We start from the raw sequence: 24756 nt of genomic DNA on the forward strand, positions 1-24756 counted from the left end.
GGGGTTTACAGGAACAAATTATAAAGGACACATGGACAAAAACTAGGGGAGGGTGGGTAATGGGAGGGGAAGTGGGGGGGGGGCTGAAAGTGGGAGTACAAGGGAGAAAAACTGTACCATTGAACAATGAATTTTAAAAAAGTTAAAGAAAAGAAAATAAATAAAATAAAATGCATCACTAGCAAAAGATAGCTAGCCTTGTGGTTGGCTTTGCAACCTGTAATTACTTATGATGATTATTAGATTGCTTGCTTTTGTTCAGCAGTTCCTACTCTCTTATGAAGAGCTTTATGAAAGCTTTACAAAAAGTGAAGCTTAGCAAATTTGGTTTTCCCTGCTGGTTATAAATCAAAACTCATGGAAAGGAAGACTTCCTTTATTTTCAGAAACTGAAGGCTATTTCTCACCACACATTGACCTCATCCAGAGTTTTGAACACATTTTGACTTGAAACCTTATAATTATCTTTGTATTTTAGAAACAGATATTGAAAAGTATTCTCCTTGTCTTCCATGTTTTAGATGAACATTTTATCTACCACATTTCTAGGCTTAGATCTAATAGAACTGATTTTGTTTCTCATCTCAGAAATTGTATGTAAAATGTATAAGTAATTCATCCATTATGTTTATTTAAAAATTAAATTATGTAAAATCATCACTTTCTGTATCCCTTCTAAGAGGTTCTCTTGCTTAGCAAAATTTAATACCTCTTAGTTCTTCTTATAGAACAATGAGTCAGTAAATGAGTGTTTCAGAAAAATGTGGTACATTTACACAATGGAATACTACACAACAGAAAGAAAGAAGGAACTCCTATCCTTCATGGCAGCATGTATGGATCTGGAGAGCATTATGCTAAGTGAAATAAGCCAGGCAGTGAAAGACAAATGCCATATGATCTCACCTATAAGTGGAAACTAATCAACAGAACAAACAACTAAATAAAATATAACCAGAGACATTGAAATAAAGAATGAACAGACAGTAACCGGAGGGGATGGGGATGGAGGGTCATAGGGGAAAGAAGGGGAAGGATCATCAAAGAACATAGATAAAGCCAAAGTTGGGTAGGAATAAGGGTAGAAGGTGGGAGTTAGTGGGGCAGGGGTGAGTGATAGGGAGAAAATGGAGACAACTGTACTTGAACAATTAAAAAATAAAAAAAAAATAATCATAGTCTCCATCAGCTGTCCTGTTAAATTCAACCCATATCAATACTTTCATTTAAACAGTTGATAAATATATATCCATTGTTTATATACTCCTAAGAAAAACTAAAACTAAGGGTTAACTTATTCTATATTGAGTGTAATAAGTCATTGAGGAGCACATTATTAAAATAGTGGAGTGGGGTATAAAATAACTAGTTGTGCAATGGCCAACAGCATTGTAACATAGAAAAATGCACAGCTCACAGAGACATGGGAGACCTAGTTTTAGAACTGCACTGCTTTTCCAAACTCTACTTATAAATCCTATTTATGGATGGGCAAACACAACTTTTCTGAAGACTTTTTTCCAAGCCTACAAGAATTTTGTTAATGGAATTTATAATATTTCTTGGATATTAAAATGAAATAATTCTTTCAAAATAAAATTTTGATGAGTTGAGTGTAAATGAGTTAGAAACACACAAATTGAATTTTCCTTGAAATACACATGGGTTTCAAATTTAAGGGGAATTAACTTCAAATGTGTTTTCAATTTGCCTTGCCTCAGAAGTTTGGTGCACGGTTTGACATGGTTGATCTAATGCCAGCTTTGCAGCTTTGTCTATCTTTACCATAGATTTTACCTGAGAAAACATTTTTTTTCTGGCTCCCATGTTCTGATGTTTATTAGTATTATTAATTTTATCTCTGGAAATGAGTCCATTGTGATAAATATTATTATGGTGAAAACCTGAAGTTTTGAAATTATCTCCAAGCCTAGCCAATTGCCTTCTTATTTTATCCAGCATTGTGTGGTACAGAATTCCAAGGCAACCTATCAATGACCTTATGAAACCTCTAAAAATGTTTTTGGCAGTATAGGTCTTTCATAACAAGACATTTACATTCTTGTGAGGAGAATATTAGAAATGCTAAAAATTTAATAAGGAAGGTCTTTACTGACAGACTAATTGGAAATTTTGAAAAGTCTGAAAATTTCTAATCATTTTAAGTCAATAACATTATAAGTCTTATGGCATGCTTATTATGCACATTAGTAAACTTTTTTTCAACCTAATAGGAAATTTAAGGTGTAGATAATATACTTATAATGTCATTAGCATGAAGCATTATAATGATCACCTTACTTTGTCTTCTCGTGCTACAGAACATGAACAGCAATCCTTTACCCAATAAGTTCCTTAAGCATTGGCTTCAGAGAAGAGTTTGCTGTTGGAACAAGTCTGCAGTCCAGAAATATAATCTGGTCTTAGGTTCCTCACCTTTCCTATCCAGTTGCCTTTGTTCTCAAGACAGAAAATTATAATAATTACATAGACAATTGCACAACAAAATATTTGTTGGGTGTCTCTTTTCAGATTCTAAGCTCATCCTGGCTAGGAATGCTTTTGAAATATTCCTAGCCAGGATGAGGAAAAAAGCAATAGAACATTGAAGAAAGTGAAACAGGGAAGGTAACACAGCCAGTAGGCAACTAGAACTTAATCTCACAGGGAGACTTTGGGTAGTGTTTTAGACCAATTCTCTACCCAAGATGAAGGATCAGAGGTAGTATACTGCAGCTCCTGTCAGTCATTGCCTGAGGTTTCTCTGGGAGAGAAGAATGAAGGCTGGACTTGTTATTTCTCAGTTATTCTGGCTCACCACATCTGGCTTTAGCAGTGGCAGAAAGTGCTTGGGCCAAGACAAAGGGGTGCTGGCAGTTTCAAGTTGTGACTGAGTGCACTGAAATGGTCACTGTTGTTGAAATAAATTAGTAGGCCCAAGATGAAGTTATTCCTGCCTGAGGTGCCACTTCAACAAACCAAAACTTAAAACAATATTTAGTTATCTGTAATGTGCTGCTGGACTAGAAACACAGTGTATCCAGTCAGGCAATCCCCAAATGCCAAGGCAGCTCTGGGCTCCATCCTTACTTCCATGTTCCTTATTCATTTTCTGTGTTTTTTTCCTGTATCTTAAAAAAGTTTCCTGCTCCCCCACCCCCATTTTGTAGTACTATAGACCTTTGAGGCAGAGACTGCCCATTCTGTAAAATGTTAAAATTTGTTGATTGTGCTTAACTTATCTTCTTTACTCATTTTTAACAATGCTGATGGGTTATGAGTAGGGTTCTGACAATGTTTGCCATGGAAGGCTTTTAGTAATTCACCATTCATATTCAAGTTTTCCTGACACAACCCTGCAGTCACTCTGAACCTCTGCAAAGCAGTCAGAAGAAATTGTGTGGCTCTTTTATCCCCTCTAACCTTAGCTTTATTGTGTTATTGAAGTGGTGTCACTCCTATTCTTATACTTTTTTATTAGTTAATAGCTATACATTTTCCAAAATCCATTTTGGAATTTATCACTCAAAAGACAGTGGCTTTACTTTGCAAGCAGTTTTAAGAGCTAATGCTAGATTCATTCCTAAATTATCCTATAAGTGATATCAGACCCACCCCTCGCCCCAATTGGCACAAGTATCAGTATTCTAGAAGTGGTAGGGATATGGCATGAACATGATTTGGGGAATGTGACCCATCACCCCCCAGTGTGCCACATTTCAGCTTCTAGTTCTGAACCAGGTACTAGACTCATTGGAAACCCCCAAATTAGATGTTTCAGGGGTAGAAACACTTCATTTGTCTCCCCAGCTTAACTCTCCTAGAAGTTTCAGGACAAAAAAAAATAAATACTCATAATATCATGCTTTAGGAGCTATTTTTTTTCAAATTAAAGGAGAAAAGTTATTTAGAAAGTTACAAATACCCATATGATCTCGCCTTTACTGAAACATAGTTGACAAAAGAAAAAAAAAGAAAGAAAATATAACCAGAGACATTGAAATTAGAACAATCTGACAAGCGCCAGAGGGGAGGGGAGAAAGGGACAGTGGGGTAGAATGGTTTTCAGGGACTACTATAGAGGACACAAGGACAAAACCAAGTGGGAGGGAGGAAACAAGGGAGGAAGGTGGGTTTGGGCTGGGGTGGGTGGGGGAGAGTGGTGGGGGGAAATGCAGACAACTGTAATTGAACAACAATAAGTAATTAAAAATAAAAGAAAGTAGCAGAGGTAATAGAAGTGAGCCAGCCAGGCTACAGAGGCTCAAGAAACAAGTCACAGAAGCAAAAGAAGGGCACTCGGAACTTAGGAGAGAGAAAATGGCAAAGATAACATACTTAGGGAGAAGTAGAGGGGGGAAGGAAGTGCTCAGGCATGCTCCCAGGAAGGGGACACTACCAGGAGCAAAAGTATTTATTTAAGGTGGAGCAGGAAGGAAGCAATGCCTCCTTACTCTTTTCCCAACTCTGAGACACAGGTCACTGTCATGTCTGTGTATCTCCGGCTGGAAGTAGTGTGAAGAGGCAGGATGGGTAGTCCCACATTCATGTGTGGTAGATAAAAGTCAGGAAGAATTGCTTAGGAGCAAAAGATCCCAGCCCCAGGCCAGATCACACAGACCACACCAGCACCAGATAAATCCACATAACTTCTGGCTATAAAATTCAGTGGGGGTTGGGATGGTGGAAGAAAACTGCCAGATTTTCAGATGATTCCACTTAAAGGGCCAGCACAGACTTAAAAACGATGCAGGACCCACCCCCTCTGCAATTCAGCACCACAGCAATACCTGGAAAAGCACCAGTCCCATATGGGGTGTAAGTGATGTGACTAGAAAAAGGGTGAGTGTTGGACAAACCTCCAGAAGCTAGGCAGCAGCATTGTCCTTCTCTGAGCCCTCCCCATACACAGAGCCACAAAGCAGTAAAGCAGTTGCCCCCCCTGGCAATTACCTAAGACCTCCACTGAAGTACCTTTTCTACAATAGGCTACCCCTAATAAGACAGAGAGTCAAACCAGCTGTACCTAATACAGAGAACCAAACACAAGGGGAATGCCAAATTGAGGAGACAAAGAAATATACCCCAAATATGGCCCCCAAAACAGAACAAAACCCCCAGAAAAAAGAAACCAAAAAGAATGGAGATAACCAACCTAACAAAAGCAAAGTTCAAGACACTGGTGATCAGGATATCAAAGAATTCATTGAAACCCAGGAAGAAATGAAGGTTATATTAACTAAATAAAGAAAATCTACATGGAACCAACAATGGAAGGGATGAGGCTAAGATTCAAATCAATGATTTGGAACATAAGGAAGAAATAAGCATTGAATCAGAAAAGCAAGAAGAAAGAATTCAAAAAATGAGGATAGTATAAGGAGCCTCTGGGAGATAGCTAAATGTACCAACATTCAAATCATAAGGATGCCAAAATGAGAAGAGGAATGGGAAGACAAAATGAAAAAATAATGAAAAGAAAACTTACCTAATTTGTTGAATGAGATAGATATAGCCCAGGAAGCATGGAAGTCCCAAACAAGATGGACACAAACGGACCACACCAAAACACATCATAATTAAAATGCTGAAGGTTAAGATAAAGAGAGAATCTTAAAAGCTGATAGAGAAAAACAGAGTTACCTACAGAGGAGTTCCATAAGACTATTGGCTGATTTCTCAAAAGAAACTTTGCAGGTTAGAAGGAGTATTTAAAGTGATGAAAAAAGCAAGGACCTATGACCTATATTACTCTACCCAGCAAAGCCATCATTTAGAATGGAAAGGCAGATAAAGTGCTTCCCAGACAAGGTTAAGGTGAAGGAATTTGTCATCACTAAGCCAATATTACATAAAATGCTAAAGGGACTTATTTCAGAAAAGAAGATCAAAAGTACAAACATTAAATTCCAACAAATTCACAACTGTCAACAACTGAATCTAAAAACAAACTAAGTGAACAACCAGAACAGGAACAGAATCATACATATGGAAATCATTTATGAGCCAAAAAACGGAGAATAGAGGAAAAGGTGCAGGAATTAAGAAGCTAATTGGTAGGTACAAAATAGATGGGTATATGTTAAGAATAGTATAGGAAGTGGAGAAGCCAAAGGACTTATATGCATGGCCCATGGAAATAAACTAAGGAGGGGGAATTGCTGAAGGTAATGATGGTATTGGGTAGAGGGGGGCAAAGGAGAAAATTAGGACAACTTTAATAGCATAATCAATAAAAGATTGCACAGCACCATAGAGTCATAAATTACATTGTACAGGACATTTATCTATAGTGTCCAACTCCTTTGCTTTATGACCAGAGTGCTAAGGGATAGAAAATGGTTTTCATCCAATACTTGTGGATACTTTCTTCTGCATCCCAGTAGATGGACAGGCTCAATTATTAATTGCCTTGAATGTCAGGACCAGGCTACAATATTGTTGGACTGTTTATCACAAGTCTTTAAGAATCTCCTGACCATATTTGGGGAAACATTAGCAAAGTACTTTAGGGATAGTCAATTAAAATTGGGAGTTCTCATTGACAATGGAGATGGAAAAGACTGTTGGTGAGACAGGTGAGCTGGGTAGATGCAATAGGGAAAAAATTGGGACAACTATAATAGAATAAACAATAAAAAAGCATTTATAGATATGAAAAATTTGGGAATTATACAATATGTAGGTGACTTATAGTAGCTAGCAATACTTATGAAGACTGCTCAAAACCATTACAGTCCTGAATCATTTGGCAAAAAAAGATATCAAGTATCACCTCATGAGGCCCACATTTACAAATGAGAAGTTGCTTACCTGGAATTTCAACTGAAACAGGGCACTAGGAACTTATTTAGAAAAAGCCATTGCTAAAATAAAAGTCCCAGAGAATCAGAGGAAGCTTTGTCAATTCTTAGAGATTACAAAGTTTTGTCAAATTTGGAATCTGAACTTTGGCCTTATAGTGAAACCTTTGTATACTTCTTTGAAAAGACTAGACTCTGAAACCCTTGAATGGATGAGAGACTGTAAAATGGCATCTAAAACCTTGAAGGAAACAAGCAAGCAAAATACAACCAGAGACATTGAAATAAAGAACAATCTGACAGTAACCAGAGAGGGGGAGGCAGAGAGATAATAGGGTATATATAATAAGGGAGGCCATCAAGGAACATACATTAAAGACACATGGACAAAGGCAGATGGGGTGGGTTCAAGGGTGGGAGGGAGGGATGGGTTGGGCATAGGGGCATGGTGGGGGTGAAAATGGAGACAATTGTACTTGAATGACAATAAAAAAAAATTTGAAAGAAAAACTAGTTTTGGCTCTCACACTATTATTGCCCAATTTATAGAAATATTTCAAATTATACATTTATGAAAGGTGAGGAATTGGATTTGAGGTCCTAACCTAGACCCTGGCAAAAATATTCCAGGAAACACATTTGAAAAAAGAACTAGGTACTCCCTATTGCCTTGCTCCAGATTAGAGTAGCAACCTGAAGCAGGTTTAAATTAAGTCCTTTAGAAATAGTTTATGAGAGACCCTTCCAAATTCCTGTCTTAGGAACATCCCCTTTAGATTTACAACACAAATTTTAATAATCAAACAATATGCACAACATTTAGGGCAATCACTAACAACTTTGTACAAGTTTGCTCATTGCATGTCTATCTACCCGTCTGATAAGCCATTACACACATTTAGTCAGGAAACCAAGTCTTACTAAAGACCAGGAAATCTCAAGGTCCTGAACAGCAGCTGGCCAAGCAATGGATTTGTCCCTATGGCATCTTACTAAGAATGCACTCTTCCCTAAAGCTCATGGAAATAAAACTTTGGATCCACCACACATGGATACAATGGGCATTGCCTGAAGATGACTCAGATCTTTCTACAGCTATTGATACTGTGAGGGGAAGCTGGGCCTGCACTCCTGAAAGAGATTGAAAATTCTTTCTGTAAAGGTCACTGTCTCCCAGAACTGGTAAGTGACAGTGTTACTTTTTATTTTATCATTATTTTTGACAATTGCTATACTTTATGGCCATGTTTGGATTGATAATGCCTTTGTTCATAATTTCCCAGACAGTGGCTTCTTCAGAAAACTTATCCCACTGTTTGGTGTGACAACAAAAACACTGCTCTGGATTAGATCATGGGGATCCTTTAGTCTCTCCAGTTTCTGATTTCACTACAATTTCCCCTGAAATACTAGGAATACCCCTCTCTAAATGCTTTATTGCTTGTCTATAATAGGTTTCACTATGAAAACCCATCTACAATACCTTCTCTTGAGATATGAAGCAGACTACCAGCTTTACTTGTTTAGTAGTGCCATCCTCTAGGTACCACATATACTGCCTTCTTAAGTCAACAATCCTTCTCCCTAATGTAAAGGCTTCCCTCCATTCTTACCACCCTTCTTCCTTTAGTGGATAGCAAGAATTGCTGGACCCTGGCATAGGTAAGACTATGCCTCTTGACAGTAGAAAGAAACTACAAAGGATAAGATCTCCATACATTTACCCTTGTAAAATGACAAGGGTCCAGAGTTTGTTTGTTTTTTAATTTAATCTTTATTGCATTTTTCCATTACCATTTAGTCCCCTTATAAACCCCTCCTCCCAGCAATCACCACACTGTTGGGTCCATAGTTTTGAAGGGGAAAACTGTTACTATAGACAGTCAGAGAGCACCAGGGAGTCTCCCTCATTGGCCAATATGGCACGGGGTGAGTTACTTACACTGACCATTCAAAAAGCAAGAAAATGAATGTAGAGGACCTGAGCGCGCACACACACACACACACACACACACACACACACACACAAAAGCTAGAAAAAAATGAATGACAAGACCTAAGCATACCAACAACTAAAACAGAAAAAAATGGACAGGGCCAGTGTGCCAAAAGCCAGCAAAATAATTGGATAGGAAACAAAAGCTCCCCCCACCCCAATTATCTCTATATGAACCATGGACTTGAGAAGGAGAGATGGTCCTTCAGACAGGAATTCAACATCATCACAGAAAATAGCACCTGAATAAACTTCTTTCCTTTTGCCACAGGGCCTGTCTCATGAGTGGCTTTTGTTATAGCAGGCAGCCAAACCTGTGTTTCAGTTACACCCCGACCATAACCCCTTAGAGTTTCCAGATGTGTTTTCCCCTCATTGATGTGACAGATTTGTTCTCTGCATTTAATGCCTAGAAAACCCTCCCACACCATATCTAATTGGGATATTTTTATTCTTTCGGAATCTTTAACATGGACAAGTAATTATGAAGTCAATTTCAGGTGTTCTGAGGAGTGGCTACATTTTGTAACTTTTTTTATCGTTGATAGTACTACAGATTTCTCCATTTTCCCCCGTAGCCACCTACACCCAGGTCCCACCCCTCCTGTCTGGTCATCACCACACTATTGTGTGTGTCCATATGTCCTGCATATATGTTCTTTGGCTGATTACTTTATGTTCTGTCCTCTAGTCCCCCCTTCCCCATCCTCTCTCACAGCTGTCAGTCTGTTCCATGTATCCATGCCTCTGTTTCCATTTTCATCAGTTTATTTTGTTCATTAGATTATGTATATACCATATTTTTGGACCACGAGTTGCACCTAGGTTTTAGAGGAGGAAAATAGGAAAAAAAATTGAAGCAAAAATGTGGTGAAATATTTAATAACATAAATAACATAATATTTCACCAATGTAAATTTAAACAGAGCTCAACAGCAGCATTAACAACCATTATTCCTCCCCAATTTTTTTTTTTGGCGGGGAGGAAACGTGCATCTTAGAGTCCGAAAATGCAGCAAGTGAGATTTCATGGTACTTGCCTTTCTTTGACTGGTTTATGTCAGTTAACAATAATCTCCAGGGTAATCTGTGTTGTTACAATAGGTAAGAGTCCCTTCTTTTTTACAGCCACATAGTATTCTGTTGTGTAAATATACCACAGCTTTTTCATCTATTCATATACCAATTTGCACTTGGGCTGTTTTTAGATTGTGGCTATTGTAAATAATGCTGCAATGAACATAGGGGTGTATATATTTGTTTTCAAATTAGTATTTTGGAATTATTAAGATATACTCTCAAAAGTGGACTTGCTGGGTCAAAAGGCAGTTTCACTTTTAATTTTTGTCGAGATTTTATTTATTTATTTTTAGTCAGAAAGGGAGAGAGAAAGAAAGGGACAGAAACATCAATGTGTGATTGCTACTTGCATGCCCTCTACTGGGGACCTGACTTGCAACCCAGGCATTGTACCCTGGACTGGGAATTGAACTAGCAACCCTTTGATTCACAGGCTATTGTTCAATCCACTGAGCCACACCAGCCAGGGCACACTTTTAATTTTTTGAGGAAAGTGCATAATGTTTTTCAGAATCATTGCGCCAGTTTGCTTGCCTACCAACAATGCACTAGAGTATACTTTCCTCCACATCCTCACCAGCTCTTGTTTGTTCATTTATTGATGATAGTCATTCTGGCAGGTGCGAGGTGATATCTCATTGTAGTTTTCATTTGAATCTCTCTGACGATTAGTGATATTGAGCATTTTTTTCATTTGTCCATTAGCCATCTATATGTGCTCTTGGGAGAAGTGTCTATTCCGGTCCTATACCCATGTTTTTCTTTTGTTGTTGTTCAAATACAGTTGTCTCCATTTTACCCCACCAGTCCCCCCGCCCCAGCCACTCCCACTTCCCACCTGTGATCCTACCCCACTTTGGTTTTGTCCATGTGTCTTTTATACATGTTCCTGAAATCAACTCCCCCTTTTTTTAATTGGATTTTTTCATGGTATTGAGTTATATAAGTTTATTATATATGTTAAAAATTAACTCTTTATTAGATGTATTATTAGTAAATATGTTCTTCCATGCAATAGGTTCATTTCCCATTTTGATGGTGGTTTGTTTGGCTGTGCAAACGCTTTTTAGTTTGATGGAGTTTAATTTGTTTATATTTTTCTTTGTTTCACTTGCACTGAGATATATCTCTAAAAATATTGCTATGAGAGATGTCTAAGATTTTAATGTTTATGTTTTCTTCTAGGAAGAAAATGGTTTCTTCCATTTTTGCTCACAATGACACCTTAGTATAGTTTGATGTCTGGTATCATGATACTGCCAACTTTGTTCTTCATTCTCAACATTGCTGAGGCCATATGGTTTTTGGGGGTTTTATATAAGTTTCTGGGATATGTATTCCACATCTTTAAAACATGCCATTGGTGTTTTAATAGGAATATTGTTGACTCTATAGATTGTTTTGAGTAGTATAGACACTTTAATTATGTTAATTCTTCTAACCTGTGAACATGGTACATGCTTCCACTTATTTATATCTTTCTTAATTTCTTTCTTAAATATCTTTTACCTCCTTAATTAAATTTATTCTTAGGAACATTATTTTTTGTTGCAATAGTAAATTATATTGTCTTCTTAAGTTTCATTGTTTGATAGTTTATTATTGGTGTACAAAAATGCCATCAATTTTTAAATATGAATTTTATATCTTGCTACTTGGACAAATTAATTTATTACATCTTGTAGATTTTGTTAGAGTCATTATAGTTTTCTATTTACATGTTATGTCATCTGTGAATAATGACAGTTTTACTTCTTTCTTTCCAATTTGGATGCCTTTTATTTTTTCTTTTTGTCTCATTGTTGTGCCTAGGACTTTCAGTTCCATGTTGAATAACAGTGATAAAAGATGACATCCCTGTTTTGTTCCTTATCTTTAGGGAAACACTTTTATTTTTGGCTTATTGAATATAATGTTGACTACAGATTTGCTATATATGGTCTTTATTATGTTGAGGTATGATCTCTCTATTCCCACTTTGCACAGAGTTCTTATCATTAATGGGTGCTAAATTCATCAATTTTTTATACATCTATTGCTATGATCATGATTTTTATGTTTCATTTTGTTCATGTGGTGTGTCACATTTATTGATCTATGAACATTGTGCCAACCTTGCATCCCAAAATATATCCCACTTGATCATGATGTATGATCTTTTTAATGCATTGCTGAATCTGTTTTGCTAATATTGTGTTTAAAATTTTAGCATCAATGTTCATCAGGTATAGTGGCCTATAACTTTCATCCTTTATAACGACTTTATCTTATTTTGGAATTACTGGTTGGTCAAACGGTTTGCTTGCTTGTTTGTTTTCCATAAGATGGATCTAGTATGCTTAGTTGTCTTTAACTTCATTCAAAATATTTTTTTATATTTTATTATGACAGCTGTCATATCAGTGTGCATTTAAAAAATGTATCAGCACTAGCTGGTGTGGCTCAGTGGACTGAGTGCCAGCCTGTGGACCAAAGGGTCATCAGTTTGATTCCCAGTGTAGAGCACAAGCCTGAGTTGTGGGCCAGGCCCCCAGTAGGGAGAGCACAAGAAGCAAACACACATTGATGTTCCTTACCCTCTCTTCCCCCCTCCCTTCCCCTCTCTAAAAATAAATAAATAAATAAAATCTTAAAAGTAAATAAATAAATAATAAAACACATCAAATTGGTGAATTTTTGTGCCATCATTGAAATGGTGCAGATGGAAATAACAATAAATGTGTTTGGCATATTATGCTTATAGTATTTCAAGAAAGGTAAAAATGCAACTGAAGTGCAAAAAGAGATTTGTGCAGTTTATGGAGAAGGTTCTGTGACTGACCCAAATATCAAAAGTGGTTTGTGAAGTTTTATGCTGGAGATTTCTTGATGGAAAATGCTCCATGGTTTCATAGACCAGTGGAAGTTGACAGGAATCAAATGTGGGCATTAATTGAGGACATCAATGTTATATCACACAGGAGATAGGTGAAATACTCAAAATATCCAAATCAATAAAGTTATTGATGAAAATGGAAAAAAAGGTGTCTTTTACTTTATGGAAAAAACTAAAGGGATTTTTTTTTGGCCAACCAAATGGGGTAATGCTGGCCTTGTAAAGAGAGGTTGAAAGTCTTGCTCCTCTTTAGATTTTTCGGAATAGTTTGAAAAGGATTGGTATTAATTCTCTGAATCATAAATTTTGCCTGTGAAGATATTCGGTCCAGAACTCTTGTTAGCTGGGAGATTTTTTATTACTATTTCAATTGTATTAGTTCTAATTATTCTACTTAGGTTTTTTGATTCTTTCTGATTCAATTTTGGAAGGCTGTATGTTGCACCCAGGTTGTCCGATTTGTTGCCATATCATTCTTTACAATATTTTTATAATCCTTTGTACTTCTTTTTTAAAGTATATTTTATTGATTATGCCATTATTGTTGTCCCACTTTTTTCTCCTCTTTATTCTCCTCCACCCTGCACCTCCCTCCTACCAACATCTTGCCCCCTTAGTTCATGTTCATTGGTCTTACAAATCGGTTCTTTGGCTTTGACATTTCCCATACTACTCTTAACCTTCCCCTGATTTCTAAAATATCAGTTGTTACATCTCTTTTTTCATTAATGATATTATTTATTTGGGTCTTCTCTCTTTTTTATTGGTGAGTTTGGTTATAGGTTTTTAAATCTTGTTTAATTTTCAAAGAATCAACTTTGATTTTTATTAATATTTTGTGCTATTGTTTTAGCTTCTATTTCATTTATTTTCACTCTGATCTTTATTGTATCCTGCCTTCTACTTACTCTGAGCTTCGTTTGTAGTTCTTTTTCTAGTTCTTTTAGGTGTAGCATTATGTTGTTTATTTGAGATTTTTCTTGCTTCTTGAGGTAGGACTGTGATGCTATAAATTTTCTTCTCAAGACTCCTTTCTTTGTGTTCCACAGATTTGGGGTTGTTGAGTGTTCATTTTATTTGAGTACAGGTAATTTTTAATTTTTTTCCTTGATCTCACTGTTAACTCATTCGTTGTTTAATACCATGCTATTTTAAGCCTCCATCTGTAAATGTTTTTTAAGTTTTTTATTGTAGTTGATGTCTAGTTTCATTCCATGTGACCTGAGACAATACTTGGTATGGTTTCAAACTTCTTGAATTTCTTAAGATATTTTTAGGATTTAATTTTTATTCATTTATTTTTAGTGAGAGGGAAAAGAAGAGAGAAAGAGAGAAGCATAGATGCAAGAGTGAGACATCTATAGGTTGCCTCTGGTACACATCCAATAACACATTGAACCCACAACCCAGGTATGTGACCCTACCTGGAATAAAACCAGCAACCCTTCTCTTTGTGGGATGACACCCAACCAAATGAGCTACACTGGTCAGGGCTGTTAATTCTTATTTTGTGTCTTCATATGTGGTCTATCTTTGACAATGATCCATGTGCACTTAAGAATAATGTATATCTGCTATCTTGGGATAAAATATTCTATAAATATCAATTAAATCCATCCAACCTAATGTGTCATTCAAGGTCACTTTTGCCTTGTTAATATTTTCTCTGGAAGATCTATGCATTTATGAAAGTGTGGTGTTAAAAAGCCTACTATAATTCTATTGCTGTCAATATTTTACTTAAAGTCCACCAAGGTTTTTTTATATATTTAGATCCTCTATTGTGTGTGTGTGTGTGTGTGTATAAATATATATGTGTGTGTGTGTGTGTGTGTGTGTGTGTATTCAAGGGTTGTATTATCTTGTTAGATCGATCCCTTTAGTATTATGTCATGACCTTCTTTGACTCTTATAATGGCCTTTGTTTGGAAGGCTATTTTGTCAAATATATCTATTGCTTTCTCAGCTTTTTGTTTGTTTGTTTTTTTGTTTGTTTCCATTTGCATGGAATGTTTTTTTTTCCCTTCCCTTTACTTTAGCCTCTGTGAATCTTTTGTTCTGACTTGGGTCTCTTGTAGATAGCATATATGTGGGGTATGTTTTCTTATCCATTCAGCTACATTGTGTCTTTTGATTAAAACATTAAATCCTTTTACATTTAAGGTTATTGTTGACAAGTACTTATTTTTGCAAATTTTTTCTTTATACCTATGTTTCTCTTTCAATTTCTTCTTCTTAAAGCAGGCACTTTAACATTTCTTATAATAATGGTTTATTGGGAATGAAGTCCCTTAGCCATTTTTGTCTTTGAAGCTCTTTATTTTGTCTTTAGTTCTAAATGATAGCTTTGCTTGATAGAATAGTCTTGTTTACAGATCCTTGGTTTTCATCACTTTGAATATTTTATGCCAATCCCTTCTGGCCTAAAAAGTGTTTCTGTTGAGAAATCATCCAGCAGCCATATGAAAACTCCCTTGTGGGTAAATAACTGTCTCTGTCATGCTGCCTTGAAAATTCTCTACTTGTTTTTAATCTTTACCATTTTAATTATAATGTGTTGTGGTGTGGGTTTTTTGGGGTTCACCTAGATTGGAATTCTCTGTGCTTCCTGGACTTGTGTGATTTTTTTCACCAGATTAGGAAAGTTTTAAGACATCATTTTTTTTCAAATAGGGTTTGTATCCTTTGCTCACTGTCTTCTTCTGGTACCTCTATGATATTGATGTTGTTATGCTTGATGTTGTTCCAGAGATCCCTTCAACTTTACTCATTGTTTTAATTTTCCTCTCTCTCTCAGCCTATCAAAAAAAAACAACTTGTTTTTTCAGGTTTCTATGTCCTTTTCAATGTTTATTATCTTTTTGTTTAAGTTCTCACTGAGATCATCCATTCTTCTCCTAAGGTCATTGAGCATCTTTGTAACTATTGTTTTAAATTCTGCAATTATCATTTTGGTTGTTTTTATTTTATTTAAAAATTTTCCTGAGTATTTCCCTTGCTCACTGTTTGGGGCATACTTCTTCGTCTTTCCACTTTGTCTCTGTGTATTATGTTGACCTGCTATTACTCCCAAACTTATCATGATGGCTTTATGAAGGAGGTGACTTATTGGGTTCAGTTGTACAATCTTCCAGATCATCTGATCTCTGTGTTCCAGTAATGTTTTTTTGTGGGTTATGTGCAACCTCCTGTTTTTGTTTAATCCTGAATGCTTTTAGCCTCTTCATAGGGGGAGTTTGTCCTTCATGCTAGCTGAGGACAATGGTAAACCTCAATTTCCATGTATGAGACATTGTGTATAGGCTGCCTACCAAGGTTGAGTTGTTCCCATCAGGCTCTGATGCCTTCCAAAGCACCCCTTTGGGTGTGCTGCTTGTGGTTATCTGGCTTGAGCACTGGTGTTTTCTAAAGCCCACCACTAGTTGTATTTTCTCTGGATTCACTAGAGTTTGGTTTTAGTACAGGTCAATATCAGAGGTTGTGTGTAACCAGCCCTGGGCTACCTGTCCAGAGAAACCACTTTATTCACTATTACTATTTATGTCTGTGTCTAGTTGACATGGGTGTGTGTGGAAGGGGCTTCTGTGTATGGGTTGGCTTCTTCCAACTTAGTGCTGAGGCATATCAGTAAAAGGACCAAGGGTCACTGCTGTCCACCTCCACTTATTAGGTAGTCGACCACCTCCTTAAATTGCATGGTTTTCCTCCACAGCCTTCTTAAGAAAGACTCTAGGATGAGTCCAGCTAGCTGGGATCCACAGCTCATTCCACAGCTTTCAAGCTTGATAGGGCAGGGCAACTGAGGTCAGGAGGACAGGGCTAGTAGGTCTTCTATGTGGGCATCATGCAGTCAGGCACCGAATGAGGGGAAAGTGGCCTCCATGCTCCAAAGCCAAACTACTCAGTCTCTGCCAGAGTCTCCAAGCGGGGCCTGCTGCATGTTCATATTAGTTGCTGTTGTCCTCACTATAGGAGCAATCTCAGCCACCCCAAGTTTAACAGGACAGATCAAGTTGCAGGTAGGTGTTGCTGGCCCAGCCTGCAGGAGGTAGATAAGTACTTTGCCGCTGCCCTAGACAATAGCTTCCTAAGGTCTCACACTTTGAATGTTCCAGCTCTGAGTAGCTCTCCTTTCCTGCCATGAAACTGAGCCCAGCAAGGTGATGTATCAGGGACTTGGCAGGGCTCATCTAAATAGTCTCTTCTGGGGAATGGTGCCCAAAAGCCTGTAGGAGTGGAGTGGGTACTTATTTTTCTTCCTGGGATAGTGCAAGCTGGACTCACAAAGATTGGATTTGTGCCCCCTTCACATAGCCACACACTGCATCACTCATTTGTCTGGTTCCCAGACAATAACTTCCCCAGGAGACACAATTTGAAAGTCTCAGCCCTGGGCAGCTCTCTGGTCTTTCTGTGCCACTGAACTCAGTATGACATAGCCAGTCAAGTGATTCAAGAAGCAGGGGGAGAGGTGCCATCTCCATGCTGCAGGTAGAGAAGACTGGCCTTCTTTTCCTAGATACACAATTTAGTTACTGTCTGAGTCTCCACCAAAAGCCTTTCCAGAAAATGAGGTCCTCTTAAAGTCACCATTGGCTGCAGCCAGCAGATCTCTTAGTGGGACCTGAGTATGGCAGTGTGGCCTTACCAGCAGTCAGAGAGCAGACAGTGCATTCCCCAGGCTGGTGCCATAACAATAATAGTGTTCATCACTGGAAGGTGAGGTTTGGGTCTCCCAGATAGGTTGAATCTCCACTGTTTTTCACCACCATGTACTGCATGGTCTCCTCTTTCCATCTGTTGTTCAGGGATGGGGATCTCTTCATGGGGTTGAGACCCCATGTTCCTAGAGGGAAGGGGTTTTGGAGTGGTTATATCCCTCCAGCTTCTCAGCCACTGCTACATGTGAGTGCAGGGGCTATCCTTTTTTTGCATCTCTGCCCTTCTTATCAGTTTCTATATTACTCCTTCTGTAAATACTTAGCTATTATATTTCATTTCAGCTAGCCTTCAGCTGGTTATTCAGGTTGATTTCCCTGTAACTTAGCTGTAAATCTGATTTGGCCCCAGGAGCAGGTATGTGTAGCTTCCACATACTCTGTAGCCATTTTAAAATCACCAAAGGAGTTGCTTTTCAGAGTTCATTATATCAGCAGCTCTCTAAGACAGAGCAGTTAACCTGATATTAAGCACCATACAATCAGAAGGTAGAGATAAGATGAGCAAAAGCCCCACATCAGAATAAATCTTGCACACTGGAATTGTACATCTGGTTCCATTTGCTATTGTAGAGAGAAAGTAGAGAAGACAAGCAAGGAAAAGATGGTCTCTCCAGAAGTGGAACATCCCAGTGGTCCAGCCATGCTTATCTGGTCTTCTCTTCCTCCATTTCCCAGAAACCCACTGTCTTTTCATCAAGAATAAGCCAGGCAGTGAAAGACAAATACCATATGATCTCACCTTTAACAGGAATCTAATCAACAAAACAAACAAACAAAATATAACCAAAGACACTGAAATTGAGAACAGGCTGACAGTGACCAGAGAGGAGAGAGGAGGGAATTTCAGGGGAAAAGGGGAAGGGCTTGCAGGAACAAGTATAAAAGACACATGGACAATAACAAGGTGGAGTGGAAATGGGAGGGAAGAGGGGAGGGCTTGAAGAGTGGGCTCAGATGGGGATAAAAGGCAGAAAACTGTACTTGAACAAAAATTAATAAAATAAAATTAAATTAAATTAAATTAAATTAAATTAGAATTGTTGATACACATATCCAAAACTGGCACTGTGAAAAGTTTAAGGTTGGTTCAAAACTTTAAAACCCATAAAGTTAGACTGAATTCTGAACCCCACAAAACTCACATTCCTTTAATAAGTTCATTCAATATAATTGTCAAATATACCGACTGTACCACGGATTTCCTGTTACTTGTTTTCTAAGACATATCATGTAAATTTTGCTTTTGGAATTGTACAGTCCCAATTCATGCTACACATTCATATTTTACTACTTATTAACCCCTATAGATGGGAAGTTTTTTCTTCCTTTATTATCCTACCCTGGCTTTTGATACTCTTGTTTTCAGAAGTCATTCCAAACATGAATGGAGGCAGTTATGCAATCCACACTAATCCTGGGCATGTACTTCCAACTCAAGAACATGGTTCTTATTTTCAATGCCAAATCCTTGGTGAGTACCAGTGTCATTAGAATAAAAATAACTTGGACTAAAAAGGAGTATTAAGAAAAGCAAAAGTCTATGTTTATAAGGCTATAGCCAACAAGACAATGATTCTCCTTGGTTTCTTGATCAAATATCCCAGATATCAGTATCAGAACACTTTTTAAAATGCTTTGCTGTTTTATAATTTCCTGAAGCTGCCTTGCACATTAGTGGTAATAAATTTAGAACAAATTGCTCTAATGTGACCTCCATGTACTGTTGAGTTGGTAAATTGTCTAAGTCTTAAAATTCTTCCATTCAAAGAAACAACATCTTGTGAGTGTCACACAAACTGATAAGTGTGTATTGCAGAAACTATGCCTCCATGGACTTTAAAGGCTGTGGAACATGATCACATAAAAATCGTGCTTGGCGAGGATGGGTTGCATTTGTATTTCGATGTTTAAGAAGTGTTTTCATTTGCTCAACCCGTGAACTATAAATCTGAGATTAGCTTTGAGTGGTCACTAACCCACATGGAAGTTCTTTCCTCACACAAAACCTGAGAGAAATTTATTTTGGGGAAATTTAAAATAATCTCCTTAAACATTGTGTGTTCCAGGCCAAACATTTTGCCTGAGAGAGGTTGAGGGGAAAGGGATAGAAATAAGACCCTTCTCAGTTTACAGGCTAAAACTTCATATAAAAATGATCTGAAGATGAAGAGAGACAAGTGGGGCAAAAGAAAGAACTGGAATTTAAAATTCCAATGAGTAGAAGCCTAGGATCAAGGCTTGTAGAACAAACTTCAAGAGTTAATGGATAAGCCTGTCCTTGGTTGGAAATTAATGCTTACAAGTGAAAGGTCTTATCTCCTGTGAAAATTCTGTGATATGACCATATTGCATCAATCATGTTGTGTTTTCCTTTCCTAAAATTAATCTTTAGAATTTTAATGACAAAGATATGCATGCACGTACTTTCATTGTAAAGTGTAATTGTGAAGGAGTCTGTTTCATTGTTATAAACCCAGAATGCATTTCCATCAGAGCTTGGGCAATTTTTTCATTTGAATTCTGCATAAATTCCTCCAAACTATGAGGCACCCAGACACCTACAACTAGATAACTATTTAAGTGAAAGAAAACAAAATTGATGAAGAAGGTTGTGAGGTGCTTAGGAGTGGAATCCAGGTCTCTATCTGCCCAACTGGAACATGTAGCCTGTCTTCTGAGGAACAGAGTGAACAGCTTATGTGAAGTTTGGAGACCAACAATTACAGAGGACATTGAAAAACAGACAGAGAGGGGATTGTGTTGGGATGATAAGTTCCCTGGAATCTGTGCAGGGACCTAGGCTTCTGTGACCCTCTACATGGCATCCGCTGCAAGATACTGGGAGGAGAGTTAGATCATAAGCTCCCTCCCCTACCAGAGCAAGAAGGGCAGTCCATCTCTAGGAGGGAACTGGGTGCTGGGAGTTGCTTGGGGAATAGAGGTGAAGAGGTGACACACAGAGGCTGTATATACCTGCTGGGAGTGTGGACACCAGCTATTTCATTACCATTGAAATGGGGGAGCCTGGTGACACCTGGAGAAGGGAGAAGGGTTGGGTAATGTCAGACCCTGACAGTGATAGTCTCCAGACTTATTAGAAAGCTGGCTGTCTGAAACAGCTGCGTGGCTGTGTGAAAAGCTCTGCACTTGTTAAGAACCATGGGCTTAAACAAGGGGCTTTTACTTATAAAAGAAAAAATAAAAGCTCAAAGCTGCTTTGTACAAAACTCTTGGAAGTGGCTGGCTTGCCCCTAGGGTGATTTGAGCAGAACACCCTCGCTTGGCTCGGGCTACTCGCACAACTGTGGTTTTGAGCTGCCCACCTATGCTTGACTCAGGCAGCTTACCAGGCAGCTGATTCACCCCGCTGGCCCTGAGGCTGATTTGAGCTGCTTGCCTGAACTGGACTTGGGCTAGTGGTTTGGCAGGTGAGTCACATCACTCACCTAAAAGCTGCCTGGCAACAATTGCCCTGCTGCACATTCTGGCTGCTCCTGGCATCACTCGCCCTGAGGCTGATTTGAGCTTGGCACCCAACATTGACTCCACCTAGTTGACCAGAGTATGAGTGACACCATGCACCACTTGGCTGACTGGTGCTGCTTGCCCAGTGGTGGCTCCAGCCATGTTGGGCTTGAAAAGAACAAGGAGAAAACACACCACACGGACCACTGTGCAACTAGTGAATTAAAAGTGCAGGCCTCACAAAGATGAGCACTGGGGGATGGCAGCTCACAGAGGACTTGGGCTGGTAGTTGGGCGGCTGTGAATATTGTGGACCAGACCTGGCCCCCATCCCCGCAAAACCATAAGAAGGGAGAAAGTAAAGCCCAGTTCCCCTCTTCCTGTGGCATCCAAGAAGAACAGCTAGCAGAACTACTTCAACTGGTTTAAAGTCAGCAGGAGGCCAGTTTTTTTCTTTTGTCTCTTTTTTTTTTCTTCTTCACTCAAGTGAGACAAAAATATGTGGACTGCTGTGAAGGGTCCAGAGACAGGTTCAAAACAGGAACATGAAGCTAACCCCAAAAATTGAAAAACTGAGATAAATGTTACTCTGCTACCCCATAGAACTGGCATTTTATTGTTTATTTGTATTATTATTAGTATTAGTATTAGTATTATTTCATTATTTTTACTTCTTATATTTTATTAGTATTTTATTTCTCTTCCTTATGTTTAGTTTTCTTCATTTTATTTCTCTGTTTAATTGCATTATTTGATGGTGTTTCTTATTAGCTCTTTATTGTATTTCAATTTTACTTCTTTCACTTCATTTATGTTCCAATAACACACTACTCTTGATGATGTATTTTCTATTCTTGTTATACAAATCATATAACTCTTGTCACAGTACTGTTGTTCGAGTACTATTATAAAGAATTGTTACTCCATACAATTGTAAATACTACACAGCAACCCTCCCTGATGTTAGCCCACTTCACTTTATTCCTGAGCTTAATTATTGTTGTGGCTAACTCTATTCTTACACTATGCCTACTTTCTATCCTTTACTCTGACTATGTCTGATCATCTAATCTTGCACAAGCACTCTGTTTCCCGGATTCATCTCACAACCCCTCTTGCTTCTAAAATGAGTCTTACCTCTCTTTAACCTTTTATAAAAAGTGGCTAGTTGGGTGAAATATCATGGTTAATGTGATACTTATCCAAAGAATCTCCTTTTACTTTTCTACTTGCTGGTAATTGTAAATCCTATAGAATACTCTCCTGCTGTCTTAATCCATTTTGCCTACCCCCTGCCACCAATCACATACAAGAAGAGTTTGGAGCTGCACATATCAACATACCAGCTGGAGGATAGAACCCACTAACAAAGGAACCACAAAAAAAAAAAAAAACAAGTGCAACAACAGTCCACACAAACAGAAGGAAGGTCAAACCTAGAGCATCCAGACAAGGAGATCAAAGGGACCACACCACTGAATCCTGTAGAATTCCTGTCATAGAAGTTCACCCTACAAAAACAGCTAGCAAAGCAAAAATCAGGAAGTGCAGAAACAAAGAAAAAGAGTCACCTAAAATGGGGAGACAAAAAAAAAAAGAACCTGCAATCAAAAGGAATGGAAGACTACCAACTAAAAGAGCTAAATGAAATAGAGGTAAGAAAACTATCTGATATAGAATTTAAAATAATGATTATAAAGATGCTCCATGAACCCACAGAGAGCTACAAGGAACTGAGTGAGAACTACAACAGTGTGAAAAAGGAGATAGAAAGTATAAAGAAAAACCAGGAATAAATGAACAATAAAATCTCAGAAATAAAAAAAGACACTAGAAGGAATTACAGCAGGCTGAATGAAACAGAGGACCAAATTAGTGAGCTGGAAGAAAAGGTGGAAACACCAAGGTAGAACAACTGCAAGAAAAGATTAAAATAATATAAAGGTAGCTTAAGGGGAGTGTAAAACAACATAAAATGCAACAGCATTTGAATCATAGGAATACCAGAAGGATAAGAAAATGAATAATGGATAGAAACCCTGTTTGAAAAAACAATGACAGAAAATTTTCCAAACCTAGAGAGGGGAAAAAACTATACAAGTACAGGAAGCACGAGAATCCAATCAAGATGAACTGAAAGAGGCCAGCTCCAAGGCATATGATAATTAAAATGCCAAGTATTAAAGACAAAGAGAGAACCTTAAAAGCAGCAAGGGAGAAACAAGAAGTAACATACAAAGTGGCTCTGATAAGGCTAGTAGCCGATTTCTCAACAGAAACACTCCAACCCAGGAGAGAATGGCAAGAGATATACCAAGTAATGAAAAACCAAGGTCTGCAACCAAGTTTACTCTACCCAGGGAGGCTCTCAATTGAAATGGAAGGCAAATGAAGGTTTTCCCTGATAAAGGAAGACTGAAAGAACACATCTTCACCAAATCAGCCCTATAAGATTTACCAAAGGGACTACTATAATAAGACAAAGGAAAGGAGTGAAAGGGAGAAGAATGGGGGAGGTATAAAGGGGAAAAATGAACAAATACCTATCAATAATAACCTTAATAATGGGTGGGCTGGATTTGGAGTAAAAGGGAGAAAACTGTACTTGAACAATGATTAAAATAATAATAATAATAATAATAATAACCTTAATATTAATGGATTAAATGCTCTAATCAAAAGACTTAGAGTAGCTGAATGGATAATAATATGTGTGACCCACACATATGCTGCCTACATTAGACCCACCTCAAAACCATTCTACACAGACTGAGAGTGAAGGGTTTGAAACAAAATATTCCAAATAAATAGACAGGAAAGAAAAGCCAGGGGAGAAATACTCATATTATACAAAATGTAATTCAAAATAAGGACCATAACAAGAGACTCAGAAGGACACTCCATAATACTCAAGGGAACAATCCATCAAGAACACATAAACATTAAAAACATATATGCACTCAACATAGGAGCACCAAAATATATAAGTAAAATCTTGGAGGACCTCAAGAAAGATATAGATAGCAATATTATTATATCAGGGGATTTTAATAGTCTACTAACTAAAATAAATAGATCTTCCATATAGGGAACCAATCCACATAGCAGTAGTGAATATAGCTCAGCCTTGGTTCAGAAAACCCACAGTTATGAGGCAGCACACAGGAACCAGGCCCACAGATGGGCTTTCCCATGGGGAACCAGGCCTGCATTGTACCTAGAATGCTTTGAGGTTTATTTTCGCTAAAACACCCTCAACCTGAATTAAGGCAGGAAATGTTTACTGCATATCTTTGAAGTAACTTCCTAAAGTCTGTGCTAATCCTCCTAAGGGCAGAGTGAAATCTGTTCAACCACTTTTCCCCTTGCATTTGCAACATTCTTTTATTTCTTACCTGTAAGAGGTAAACAGCAACATCCTTCCCTATGCATAATGAATGAGAGCTTCCTGATGTAATGCTCCCAGAAAAGCAATAAAAACTTGTCCAGGTGAGGGTCAGAGCACTCTCTCACTCAGAGAGTGGCCATGCCATCCTTTTTCTCCACAGGAGTTCTGCATCCATGTGAATTTGTTCATCGCAGCCACAACACATAAACCCTGCTGATCAGAGTCCATATCACTTCCAAAGAAAATATTAACAAATATATTGCAGTGCTGACAAATATCCTAGATCAAATGGACTTAACTGATATATAGAGAGCCTTTCTTATCAAAGAAGCAAAACAAACATTCTTTTCAAATGCATATGTAACACTTTCAAAGATCGGCCACATGATAAAACACAAAACAAGCCTCAACAAATGCAAGAAAATGGA

This window comes from Phyllostomus discolor, chromosome 9 (assembly GCF_004126475.2).
Source record: "Phyllostomus discolor isolate MPI-MPIP mPhyDis1 chromosome 9, mPhyDis1.pri.v3, whole genome shotgun sequence".
NCBI classification, from domain to species: Eukaryota; Metazoa; Chordata; class Mammalia; order Chiroptera; family Phyllostomidae; genus Phyllostomus; species Phyllostomus discolor.